The sequence below is a fragment of the Monopterus albus genome, unplaced genomic scaffold (genome assembly GCF_001952655.1).
Source record: "Monopterus albus unplaced genomic scaffold, M_albus_1.0 scaffold127.1, whole genome shotgun sequence".
Taxonomy (NCBI): Eukaryota; Metazoa; Chordata; class Actinopteri; order Synbranchiformes; family Synbranchidae; genus Monopterus; species Monopterus albus.
Window position 1 is genome coordinate 805246 of NW_018128007.1, and position 14178 is coordinate 819423.

General features: G+C 40.9%; 1 protein-coding gene across 1 annotated transcript in view; it reads left to right on the plus strand.

Annotated features, from left to right (window-relative positions):
• The window catches only part of bcar1 (BCAR1 scaffold protein, Cas family member), a 91638-nt gene that overhangs the window by 21480 nt on the left and 55980 nt on the right, over nucleotides 1–14178 (plus strand). The window lies entirely within an intron of this gene.

The following is a 14178-nucleotide window of genomic DNA, read 5'->3' on the forward strand; positions in this document are numbered from 1 at the left end:
GCATTCCTGTTTGGCTGTTTTTTTTTCTATAGTTAGTTTGTCAATTAAAAAAGATAATAAATTAGCTATGATAGATGACTTTATTCATATGGACCCCTGTGTGTTGGACCCCTGTGTGGTCAGAAGCATCTTTTTGAACCACTGGTGTTTAAAGAGCAGGATGGCAGTGGAGATGACGTGAGTAGAGTTTTTGCTGAGTGGAGCTTTTGTTGAAGAGATTTTATGCTGACTGCTCCAGAGACAGTACTGCACATAAACTTCAGATAGTACATTCATTAAGATGTGCTTGTGTGTCGTTGTGTGCTGGCACTCTGCTAATGTGTGCAACAATGCACAGTGAAACAGAGAATGACATAAAAGAGGGTGGATGTTTCCGTGCTGACAGAATGATGGCTTAGAGTAAATAGACAGTCAGCAAGGTAGCAGATTTTTTTTTCAGTTTCCCCCCCGTGTGTGTATACACACACACACACACACACAAACACATTTAGTCAGACCCATACCAAGTTGATATTTATATTGTATAATTACAGTACATGATGCTTTATGTGCTGTTTCCAGGCTTAATATGCGTGATAGATAGGCTTACTGTGACATAGTAGACAGCAGAATTGAATCAAACTGAACCAGACTCTTAAGAGGATGTTTTATTGTTTATCAGCTGAGATTAATAATACAGCCATTACGTGGGTCTGAGTATGTTTAGAAGATGCTGTGGGAGATATACCTGTCTCATATTCCTTTTAGGGGACACTAGCAGTGAATAATGGCTGTAAGCAGCTGACGGGATTTTTGAATGCCAAAGCAAATGTGTGAAGCAGGGGTGTGACGAGATCTCATGCCACGAGATCTTGCGATATTAAAGAATGATGATATTTCTTGTTGAAACAAATGCTGTGTTGCAGTATCAGTACATAACAGAACCAGAGCAGCATGACAGTACTTTCACATTAGTCCAGCCAAAATATGCCTTCATGCTGTGTTTTAATGCACAGGGTTGCAGGGGGACTGTTGTAGGTGTGTAAAATATGGCCACATTGTTACAAGTTGACATGAGTGGCTTCATTCATGTCTCCAGCCCATGAGTTTCCATCGTGTTTTGGTTAGCCATGCTGCTATCGTAGCCTACTCTACCATAGCACCAATTCCACCTCTGCATTGACAGATAAAAACACAATTTAACATCCAGTACTAATGAAAATACATGGTGTGCCGTTGTGGTGTGTTGATTGTGGCCCAAATTCAACAGCGAATAGCAGTGAATGCTCATGCTAACAAGGTGAACAAAAGAGTCTTCTTCCTGCAGGTGTCCATGTCCCAATCATTCCGTGTATGTGATTGGTCAACACAGCGCCTTTGCCGGATGAGGTCATTGTCCAGTACGATGCGGTGAGAGTGAAAATAGCATAGAAGGTTAACCACAGCCAAGTTACAATCTCATGCACAGTTCTAAGGTCAGAATAGAAGCCGGTCAGTATAGTTTGTGGTAAAACCTTTTACAGTGCTTGAATATTGTTCTTTCTTTTACTGCCTATGATGATTCATACTGAGAAAGTAGAACTGAAGTGATGTTCGTGCGCCTGCATTGTTTTGCATTTTGTGACCTTCAGTCAAATAAAAGACAATTTTTACAATCATATATTTTTTCATTGAAGATTTCGTTAAAATAGTGGTCTTGGTTTTTTTGCAACATGAGTTCTGGGCGTTTTTTTTTTTTATTCAAGTAATTCCAATGATGTTTAAAGAATAAATTCTACATTGTTTTGTAATACAAACAGACATGCATGCCTCCCTTTTTGGGTGATATTTGATGATATTTATTACCTGTCATGCCTACAAGTATGCAGGACCCCATTCACCCTAATCTTGGAAACAGTTTCTCTGCAGTGCGGAGAGTTCTGTTGGAGTGTATTCTTGCACTGAGGCTTCTTTCTTCCCATATTTGACACTATAGTTGCTAATAAAATCTGGCCACAGAGATAATTTGTCTATTTTTAACTACAACTGCAGCTGGAGATGTGATAGTCTTCAGTTTGTGCTGGGATTAAGATAAACTGTAAGGAAATAACAGTCTGAATGACTTCCTTACCGTTATGAATTGATTCAAAACGTTTTAAGAACATATAAATTACATCAATTTCACATCAGCTGAAAGAGTAGCCTAATACATTGAGGTATATCTAATGTGTGTGTGAAAGAGTTATTACTGTTCCACTTTGGTTAAGCCGTACAGCACTCTGTCATGCTTTTATCTGTCACCAAAGCTCTCATTTGTGGGAACACGTCAATAGCAGTACAGGATGCTAAATGTGAAAAAATGGCTTAAAATTGGAATGTAGACTTGAATGGGCACTAGGCTAGTGGCTTCAGTAGCCACTGTATCTACTAGTAGAGAAGAGTGTTTCCTTATCAAGCTGCTAGGATCTGTAAGGAGGCCCACTGGGGAGCAGTCAGCGTACACTGATCACAACATACAGGAAACGGAGCATTCCTTTGGCCAGACAGAGGGGGAAGTGGGACACAAGCCAGGCTGCACTATGCAAGTGTGTGTGTGCATACTGTTGGTTCTGTGTATTTGTACTTTCAAACACATTCTTGACCTCTTTGGAGGAGTGTAGCAGTGAAATTAGATCAGGATTGTTCCAGCTCACATTACAGTGGTCTCTCATCAGGCCTTATGTAAGAAGAGGCTTCAAAATAGTCCTGTGTCCCCATTTATACAGTAGTTTCCGATTATGCCTGCTGTACTGTATATCGTTTTTGCTTGACGTCACGGAAAATGGTGGATGGCTGAAACAAAGAGGGCTGGTCAAACTCCTAGAATTAGTGATGTCAGTTTGATTTCCAGCAAGATTCTGCATCTCATCAACTGCTGACCAGATGTCATGACAGATATTCATGTTCTCCAGAGAATGAGTCCCAGTGATTTTCTCAACTCTGACCTTTCATCTGGCATTGCTCAGGTCAAAATGTCAACTTTGTACACAGACTCAATTGCTATCATAATCGCAATGCATGTTCATGGCTCCTTGAGGATGAAGACTCTTGATTTTGATGATCATGTGGCCTTTACTGTAGCATATAATGTGTCGGATACAAAATATATTTTAATTTAATAATTAGAAGAGTATTTATCTGAACTTGTTCTGCTGAATATCTCCCTTGAGCTCTGGTTTGACCTTTTCCTATGCCTAAGGGAAATATCTGGCTCTTCAGCTACTAAATGTTGCCTTCTGTTCTCCACATAGTCTCTAAATGTATCTTCCTGCTATTAGCTGCTGAGCATTTTGAGTAATGTAGGTCAGTCATGTTACTGTGTGCCTCACCCAGACTGACATGTTGTTTACTCCTCTCTTTCAGCTTTCCTCTCGTCATTTCATTAATTCTACATTTTAGCTATTTATTTCAACTTGCCCATGTGTGCAGGAACTGCACAAACAACAGTAACAACAAATATTCAAGTTGAAGGGCAATCAAAATGTTGTCAGACTGTTTATTGTAAAAGCACTTGTAGTTGTAAAACCATTCATTCATCAGCTATACTGCTGATCCTGAACAGGGTCATGGGGGCCAGAGCCAATCCCAGCTGACATTGGGTGAGAGGCGGGGTCCACCCTGGACAGGTCACCAGTTTATCACAGGGCTGACACTTAGAGACAGACAACCACACACACTCCTCAGGCAATTTAGAGTCGCCAGTCAACCTAAGCTGCGTGTCTTTGGGAGGAAGCCGGAGTACCCAGAGCGAACCCACACAGGCACACGAAGAACATGGAAACTCCACCCAGAAAGGCCCTAGATCGGGCCTGGGCTTGAACCCGGAACCTTTTTGTTGTGAGGCGACAGCACTAACCACCGTTCCGCTATGCCGTCTGTAAAAAATATATATGCTAAAAAATATCAGTGCTAACTTAACAATTCTAACAACATTATACCTGACTGTCCAGAATTGCCCTTTCAAACATCCAGCACACAACAGGAGAATGGTCTGTCAGGTGTGTTCTCATCTACAGACTCAAGACTCAAAGTGTTTATTGTCATGTTCACAGTTAGGAAATGTATTTCTCTGTACAATGAAATTCTTTGCTGTCCACAATGAATGCCAAATAATAAAAGTGAAATATAAAGTAGATAAATAGTAAACAAAATTTAAAGGCACTTTAAGCAGCAAGTGGAAACAAATATAATAAAAATATAAGGAATATAATAAACAGAGAATGCATGCTACATCGGAGCTGTATGTACAATAGGCGACAGTGAGTGTGCAATTATGCATATGCAAATGTGGATGTGCAAACTTGGAATGTAAACAGTACAGGTGGAATTACATGAAGTAAGTCCTGATTGTAAACTCCTGTCAGCTGTTTAGGAGTCTGATGGCAGTTGGAAAGAAAGAGTTTTTCAGTCTAGAGGTCCTGCATTTCACACCCCTATACCTCCGGCTGGAGGGTAGAGGTGGGAACAGTCCGTGCTGGGGGTGGGTGGGGTCCTTGAGGATGGAGGCAGCTTTCCTACGCACCCTGCGGTGGTAAATGCTCTGCAGAGAGGGCAGTGGAGTCCTGGTGATCTTCTCCGCAGTCTTTACCACTCTCTGCAGGTGCATTAAGGGAGCAGTTTAGAGACAAAACATTATTTGGTGCGTGTGTTTGTTGCGACCAGTAAATCACACAAGAAGAAACACATTTTCATGTGGAATTATAAATGTCGAGTGCGAGTGATGCTAAATACTTTAGGACTGTGAGGCTACAGCCTCTAATCTGTTCAGTCAATAGCAAGCCTGACATCATATTATTACTCCACTACACTTTATATTCAGAGTATTACAGGAACAAATTTAAAGCACCCAGAGATGATATCATGCAATAACATTAAATAAACATGTTCTTACCTTCCGTTATCTAAAATAGCCCGTAAAAGCTCATGGGGCAGGAGTCCTCTTTCATGCTATCTCTTGCTTTGCCTCAGTCCTTTTGACATCCACGACCTCAGCATCAGACAGCTTGGCCTGTTTAGCTTCTGATTTCTGACTAGCTTCAATTAGTTTCATATTTAAATGAGGTGCCGGGTCCATCAAAATATGTGCTGGTGACAATTTGATCTGGCTTGTTCTGGCACAAATTAACCCCTGATCATAAACAATCAAGTCTCTCTCAGTGTGAGATGGAGACTAAAAGAAGATATTTAGAGACCCAGTTTAACCCAGTGTGTACATGCAGAGCACATTTACAAGACAAGGTGGCCATAGGAAGGTGCCAATCCTGGCCGGCAATCGGGCAAAGGCGGGGTACACCCGGGACAGGTCGCCAATCCATCGCAGGGCTAACACATAGACGAACAACCACACACACGCACACACACTACTATGGGCAATTTAGAGACACCAATCAACCTAAGCTGAACCCACGCAAGCACGGGGAGAACATGCAAACTCAACACAGAAAGGTCCCAGGTGGGGCCCAAACCCAGAACCTTCTCGCTGTGAGGCAACGGTGCTAACCACTAACCACCACCGTGTTGAGTTATTTCTTTTATGTAAAACAGTTTGGGTGTGCTTTTAAGGACTAAAGCTGAAAGTGCATCTTTTAGGCAAAGAATGTGGCTCTGAAATGTGGAAAACAAAACTCAGATGTTCCTCTTCTTTGGTGTGAGATTTATTTGGAGAGCATGAGAGAGTAACACAGAGCCTGAGAGCCCAAAAGCGTGAGAGTTAACAACTTTACCAGTGAAAAATCTGTAGACACTGCAATGCCAGTACCAGTGGCTAAACATGTAACTAATGAAATGGGCCGTGTTGTGGCACAAATGAAGAGAAGTCACAGTAAACGTAAGCCTTTATCATGGCAGTGTGACACTTTGACGTGCTAGTCCATTGTTGGTGGTCTTTAAAAGATGATCATAGTAGTATGTAACACCTCAGGCAGGTTGTGTTGGAGCCCTTGTGGTGACAATCCATCCATAATCTATGTACTGTAAATCTTTTCTAATCTACATATTATGTGGATTAAAAAGCAGCCAGTTGGAGCTGCTGCTGCTGATCTGGCTCCTGTGGGGACAAAAGATCATGGATGCAGCTCCATGCTTTAAAACTCAGTGAATTTTTAACAGTTCCTTAGGGAGAAGTACCCAAACTGTGTTTTTCATGTTGTGTTTGTAAGTCTTCTGGTATTTCAGCAGCATGCACCAGAAAGTGCAGAACACCGCCGGTGGTTGTGTTGGACTACATTAAGGCTGAATGCTAATTAGCCTACTCTACTTCTGATAGCCTATAAAAAGACAGCACAGCCTCTGGAGAACTTCGAGAGCCTCATATGGCCTACTGCTCTTCCCTTCCTCTGCAGCGTTGCAGTCAGTTTGTATTTTTGTAGGAACAGACTAGAGATGGACAGATTGTTGTATAACTGAAACAACATGACTGAGAGTGAGTGAATCACTGCTGAGAAATGTGGTTTAGCGATATTTATTTTAGTTTTAAAGGAAACACTGACTAATTCCTGATCTAACTGTGACAGCAACCAGCAGCTGCTACTAGCAACAGCAGCCATCCTGTTCCTCTGTGGGAATGTCCCTATGTCAGTGTGTGAATAATAAAATAAAAGGTCTAAATCATCTCTAGCAGCCTCTAGAGGCTGCAGTGGTCATTATAACTCTTACAGTACAGCCACTGCAGTGGGACTAAGGTTTAAAGTTTGCCCTCAGCATTGCTTCAGAACCTGCAATAAATCATCATATTCATTAGTATTTTTTCTTGGAGAATATACACAAATGTGCTCAGAAAATATTGTTTTACTAAAACTACATGTGTTATTTCTTGGGAATATCCTTGTGACCATGAAAATCTACAGCACATTTCTGGTAACTGGACAGTAGCAGTTGAGATATTTTGCTCTTGCCTCCCTCTGAGTAAAGGCAAAATGAAAAAAATGACTTGTTCATCATTTCTGAAAATGATTATTGTTTTATAGCGGCCAGTCTACCCACAGACAGCCAGTGTAGTGTCAATAATTAGAGTGAAAATGTTACAGTACATCTGTTCCCCATCATCTCAGCTGAATATCGATCAGCTGAAGAAGCATTTCATTGTGTTAGAAACCTGATGTGCGTGTGCATGTGCGCACTTCATTAGCGCCTCCCTGACTGTATAAACTCTACCATCTGTGGGTGTTTGTCTGAACATGCAGGCGCAATTGTGTGTTTGCTCTCAACCTGTGTTTTGTGTAAAGATGTGTGTGTTGTGCAGCTATGTATGTGTGTTATCAGCAAATTTAGATCAGTACAGATTGATTCACTGACCCTTCAGGCTCAGTTGCCATAGTAACCCCCATGTGCACACGTGTCTTTGTGTGTGTGTGAGAGAGAGAGAGAGAGACTGAGGTAGGGCCACATTCTAAATCATATATGATGTGAAGGTAAGGCTCACATAGACTCTGTCCAACACTGTCAGATGCTCCTCGCACTGATGAACAGTTCTAACGAAGCCATCCTGAAAGAGCATGTTTTAGAACATGTAAACATTCACACGTTATTTAAAGCACACACAAGTTCCTGTATGTGTTTTATCTGCTCATGTATGTGTATTCTGTGGTCCCTCCTGTCCTCCAGGTGTTCTGTAGAATGTTCGATTGCCTGCAGGGGGCGCCACAGGTAGAGGTAGGTTGTACGGCATGGTGTGGAGTAGTAACACCTGTATTCTGCACCAGACATGTGCTCTAAAAGGTCATTTGATGTGTCGAGCCGAACAGAATCTGACAGGGAGAAACACATTTCAGTGACTAACAGCATTCATGTGTTATGACCTTGACACCGGTGTAGTGGGCCACATTTTAACAGTGTCACTTGGTATTAATTAAGAAAGTCTATCTAGAGATTTTACTGCTTTGTCACAAGATTTTTTTTTTATACAGCTCTCATTGGAAGCCATGATTGATTTCAGGAACTCCTGAACTGCTTTATGACAATAAACTCGGTAACATAAAGGAGCAGTGCAATATTTTCAGACCTTCACTTATTCAGTCTTTTAGCCAGAGCCAGAAGATACATGCTAGTTACATCTGTGTCTGATCTGCATGTGTGAAGCTGCATGGATTAGAATTGAAACAAGTCAGCCTGTGGCCCTGACACATCCGAAATCTGAAATGTGGATGATGCATCTGATGAATTAGTGACTTTACTTATTTTATTTAAAGAAGATCTGAGATCCAAGGTACAACATCCAGTTGATAGAACATGTAAATATGCATGATATAAATAAGCTGCTAAACAGTGTTCTGTGAACTCAGTCAGCATGCTCGTGTAACAGCCAACATTCATCACAATCAAGCAAATCTACCCAGCTAGACATTAAGTTGGGCCCTCACTGTGATGTGTGCAGCATGGTCAGTTTGGAGTGGCACTGGAGAGTGATACAGCCACTGAATGAGGCTGGTTGTGAACAGGAGATTATGTGTTAGTGGATTGTCTGTTTGAAATGCTTTGTAAGAAAGAATAACTTATCAAGATGATGTCTCTCACTTTACAACCCCCACCCCCTCCAGCTTGGTCTCCCCTCTGCGGGCTGCCAAAGATGTGAAGTAAGTACTGTTTCATTTTTAGAACATTTGATAGTTCAAACCCATCAAAGCCCAGAAACATGGAGAACTTAGTTTGAAACCAGGTTTAGGATTACTTTTAAAATTCAACAGGGGATGATTTTCAGATACACAGCTGGCACAGTTTTTGAGATTCCAATGTGCAGGATGAAGTGTTTGTTTAGTTGCCCTTGATGTAATAGCTGCACATCACCGCATTGTGCCTCAGCTGATTCACACGTGTCTGTAGGGAGAGAGAGTCGGCTCCCTATAGAGAAAATGGTGATGGCGTGAGACAGAAAGGTGAATAGGTCCATGATGTTCCCTACAGTGGCTGTCATTTTACTTCACTGTCAAAGAGCTGATTGTTTGACACAGTTGAACAAAGTGTTGCCTCTGGCTTGACTGATTCTCTGATGTGTCAGTCTAGGAGAATGTAGAATATGCTTTTAGGAGCTTGTAGACACAAGCTCAGCAGTATCACTTTTTCCTTATGCAGTTCAAGGGTCTAATGACAGAAAGTGCTACATGCTGCACAGTTTGTAAAGAAGGCTGCTCTACCCACCGCACCACTGTCGCTTCTTGAGGCAAATCTATGGTTTCTGATATTGGGCTTTATCAATACAAATGGACTGACTTGACTTGACATTACCAGAGGTGTCAGTGGTTTGAAATGTCATTAAAACAATACTTTTTGGTAACATTTTGGTGTTAGAATTTCTCATTCTCTGTGCTATGGCATCATAAAAGTATTGCAGTTTGATACCCAGCCCTAATCACCGCCTTCAAATGTTTAGTACCAGTTACAGAACATGCCTGAATCATAAACATATCAAAGTGCATCCCGTCAGAGTTGGACTGTCTGAAACATCCTGTGAATTTAGTGTGCATCTGTCCAGTATATTCTGTGTTTTTGATAGGGTGGCATTCATGCCACAGTTGTATGATAAAGGCCCAGACAGCTCTGAATAGCTGTTACTGTACAGAGAGTAGGATACATTCACGTTGTGCAGTCCCATAGTGAAGGAGATTACAGCTGATAAAAATGCTGTTGGCCTCCTGGGTGGAGGCATGAGAGCCATGACTATAAAAGTCTTTTGTACAAAAGATTTCACCTAGCTTTTCCTTTATTTCACTTTGTAATGTTTGACTTTCTGTTGCAGTTTCAAAGGGCTGCTTGAAGGTCAACACTTGGTTTCAGGGTCCAGGTTAGGATTAGGTTTAGGTTAGGTATTAGGGTAAGGTTTGAGGTTAGGAACTTAGTTGGCAGGTTAGGTCAAGGGACAAGGGAATACATTATGTTAATGCATGTCCTCAGTCTGCTTGTGACCACTGCAACCAAAGCGATTGCACCTGTGATTTCCAGTGTAGGCTAACTGCACAAACAAGGTCCTGAGAACCTGTGAACACCAAAGCTTGTTCAGTTTCAGCATGAGCTGTGTTTAATGGCTTCACGTGGTAAGGAACTGTCTGAACAGCTCAGAAACCAGACTGTGACACTTACAAAAGTAGCTGCAGCAATAGCTGGGAGGCAAGTCACAAACAATCTCAAGTCTTGACCTTCAAGTCTCAAGTGACTGTGGTGAGAGCAAGCTGAGTCCCTACTGTAAGTCAACAAGTCACAAGTCAAGTCATACAAGATTCTCCTGATCTACCCCAGTTTCCACATTTCAATCAGAGAAAAGACAGTGATCCAAAAATGTGTTTTATTTAAATCATTAAAAAGTGTTGCAGGTCGCTTACAACTTACTGATATTTGACACTTTGTGGCAATCAATAAGTCTCCTATATGAACAACAATGGTGAGTGGGGCTCTGAAATTATAATATAACTCTATAGCTTAAAACATACAGTAGGTACAAAACAAAAAAATTATTACAATTTTAAAACTCCTGCCTTGCAGGAAATAAATATTGTTCTCAAGGAAATAACAAGCTCTATGTTCTTGATTTCTTCTCTTTTCCTTTTATTTCAGTCTGGAGGCTACTTTATGATGATTGTCAGGGCTAATGATAGCTAATGTTATGGGAATATCATGTATTTAAGTGAAATTTTCACAAAAGTCCTCTGATTAATTGAGTGCTCATAGGTTATAAACTAACCCTTAGTTATTAAATAAAAAAGGCACGCCTTTCATGGATATCAGAAGCTCTTCTTAGTAAAATGTGTAATTGACTTGAAGCCAAGTCCGACAGCTTAACCTCAACTTTAGCCTTCTGGCTAATGTTAGGTAATCTTAGCCACCAGGAGACTTTCACATAGCATTGCTTGCCTTTCTTTGTGAATTTTGTAGTGACGGATGAAGTTGGATGTTGTGGTCGTGTCACTGATTTTTTGTATTGCAGACTTTGCATACCACTCTTCTCTTGTTACTACCGTGACTGACAACATAATCCTGGAATCCAGATTTTATTCTTTTTGGACTAGCTCCCTCCTTGTTTGCTGCATCCTGTGACCTGCGTTGCCCTTTGCTGGTCTGCCGTGTTCTGCTAGGTTGCCAGGTTTGCAGGCAGTGCACTATATATCACCCAGTTTTGTTTCAAAAACAAAATGTAACTGCTCAGTATCTAGAAAAATGCTGTTATTTAATTTTAAAAGTCAAGTAATTTCAAGTGAAAGCCAAGTCATGAAATCCAAGTTGGGTCTTTTACCAGTGATAGTCAAGCAAGTCTCAAGTCCTCAAATATTCAACTTAAATCTGACTCAAGTCAAGTCATGTGACTCAAGTCCCCCAGCTCTGTTGAGAGGTAAGGAAGAGCCATACTACCACTAAGAAAAGGTACAGTGACTGTCCGTGAAAGTGATGTAATGTGTAATTAGCTGTTTACACAACCTTGTATTGAAAAACGGACCAGTAAGTGCACATTCCGACCATCGCTCGTACGTGATTGGTCAGTGCAGTGCCTTTGCTGGGTGATGTCACTGTCACTGAACTAGATTCAGCTTTTTCCCCGCATGGTGCTGCATCGTCTTATCAGAGCCTGCTGGGGTGCTGGTGCCAATCCCCCATAGGGCTGCTTTTTTTCACACATTTGAGCGCATCCTTAGTCCTGCCCATTTAGTCCATCTTTAGAGCAACATCAGTCTTTTCACAGCCAAAATGTCTCCATGTGAGCGAGGACAATCCACATCTGTATTTTTTATCCTTGTGCTCCTTGTTCACTCACTTTAATCTTTGCTAATGTTACATTACATTCAGGCAAAATGACAACCAAATCTCTGGAGCAGAAGGTGATGAGCTAGTCCCTTGAAACAGGTCATCATCCTTTGTTTGGAAGTATTTTGGATTTATGGCAACAAATCATATACAAACTGTTCATGACACTTCTGTCTCCACCGCAACACAACTAACTTGTTCAACCACCTAAAAAAAAAACACTACAAACTGCAGAACGCTTATTGCATAGAGGTCAAGAAGAATAATGTCACTAACGGTACCTCGCTGAACCCCTGTCTTTGTCCAGCGTCTACTCAAACATCTTTAAAAGTGGCTCCCAAAGACAGACTGAAATAAATGCAGTTGTAGTCCAAATGAAATAAGTGAGCAAGTAAGTGAAAGCAGTGCTCTGTTGATTTAATTTAGGGTTAAAAGATTTTGGTACAGTTTTATTTATATTTTGCTTGTATAGTACTGTAGAAGATGCATTGTGAATAAGGACCAGTCTTAGTTCAATGCAAAGATCTGTGCATTAGCACAAGGTGGAAGTGAAAGTATTGTTTTGTTTATTTAAATGTTAAAGTGCAATAAAAGATGTGTTCCTAAAATCAATGACTAATCATGATAATGATGTCAACATTGATCAAAATCATTGTGATTATCATTTTGGCCATAGTCATGAAGTCAGTACTACCACAGAAACCACTAGGTGCTCTCCATGCAGGTGGGAGCGTGCTGATGTCAGCTGCAAAAGGTTTAGTGGAGATGACCTTTATAGATGACTGCAAGTTCGTATACCCAAGTAGGATGAAAAGATGACTCCCAGTGTCAGGAGGAGTTTTCCAACATGACAACCATCCTTACCAAGATCCTTATCACACAAGATATTAAGAAAAAAGTGAACGATATGTCCTGGCTAAGTATGCCCCCTAACTTGAATCCAGTAACGTATTTTAAAGCAGAGGGTGGGCAACAAAACCCCTCCAACAAAGGTCACCCAAAAAGATTAACCTGTGAAAGATGGCGGAACGTATCAATACAGATCAGTAGAGGACTGGTATCACTGGAAGATCCAGTAATAAACACTGACATACAAACATAGTGACTTAAATATGGACCTTTCATTATAGTTTGACTCTTCAAACATTTTTAATTTTTAAGTTAATTGGTTAAAAACAAAGCAAATTAAAACTGGCAGGATTTTAAGTTAACACTTTAACTGGATTTTCTAAACAGAGCCAATCTGTTAAAACTGTTCCACCTGTATCTTTTCCCCACATGACCACAACCTGTTGTGTCCTAATGCAGGACACAGTGATCGTTGCAGTTTACCAGTAGCTGAGGTCTAGTGTCAGCACTGCTTAGAAATGCATCTAGTGATGGATTTAGAAATGCAGTGAAGAGAAAAATGGAGAGAAAAATTAAATTAGTTGCTGATCACAAACTGTAGCAGTAGCTGCACTCCTAGCCATGATAACACACTCCTCACACACTCACACACACTGTCTCCTGGGTACAAGTGGATTCCCAAACAGGACCCATAGAGTATTAAAAATCACTGAATCATCACACAATCACAGGAAATTAAATTCATATCTGGATGTATACCAATGCTATTATGCTTCTTTGTGTGCATGTTGTGCCATTTTGTATCAATGCAAGGATTTTTTTTTTGCTCCATCACTGCTGCCTGTGGTGAATTAAACAATAACTGCCCAAATGTTTGGCCTTATGTGTTAGCACCAAATGTCACTGTGGCATTTTTGTGAAGAGGCTCTGCCTGCATTTGGTGAGCAAGAAGCACTTCACAGAAATCAGCCATGTTTCATTGCTTTGGTTGGAAATGTATCTTAGGTGCTATCCAAATGGTCATCACAAAAATCTGACAAACAAGCTTTTCAGCTAACAGCATCCATTTGTAGTTTGTGGTCAGGGCTGCCAGAGATCGCCTTCTGTTGTAATAAACAGCCTAAACAATGAAGCCAAGTCTATGAGTTAGTGTGTATCAGCCATGTGAGAATGGACAAAGCATGGAGGAGGAGCTGAAGTGACTGAAGATTCAAGATTTTAGATTTTTGTTTGCCATTTATGTATAAACAACAGTCTAGGAATTCTTGTGCAGGGCTCTTCTGGAGTCAAATAAAGAGTTTAAAGCCAAAAGAACGAACACCTAGTCTAAATATATGATCACCCAATACAAAATAGTTGATAAAATTGTGGATAGAGGAATAAGATAGCAGGTAAATGGGGTGTTTCAAATATTGCACATAGTGTAATTGCATATGGTATTCTACTTAGTAGGGTAATGAGGGGTTATTGCACAGGTTTTTCACACTGGAAGCGAAGGGAGAAGCTCATCCACACTCTGTCACTTGTTGTCTGCTTCAGATGTTATCATGGCATTCAGTGGTCTGTTATCACTTGTTAATGGATCATAATTATAGCTCAGAAAGTCCC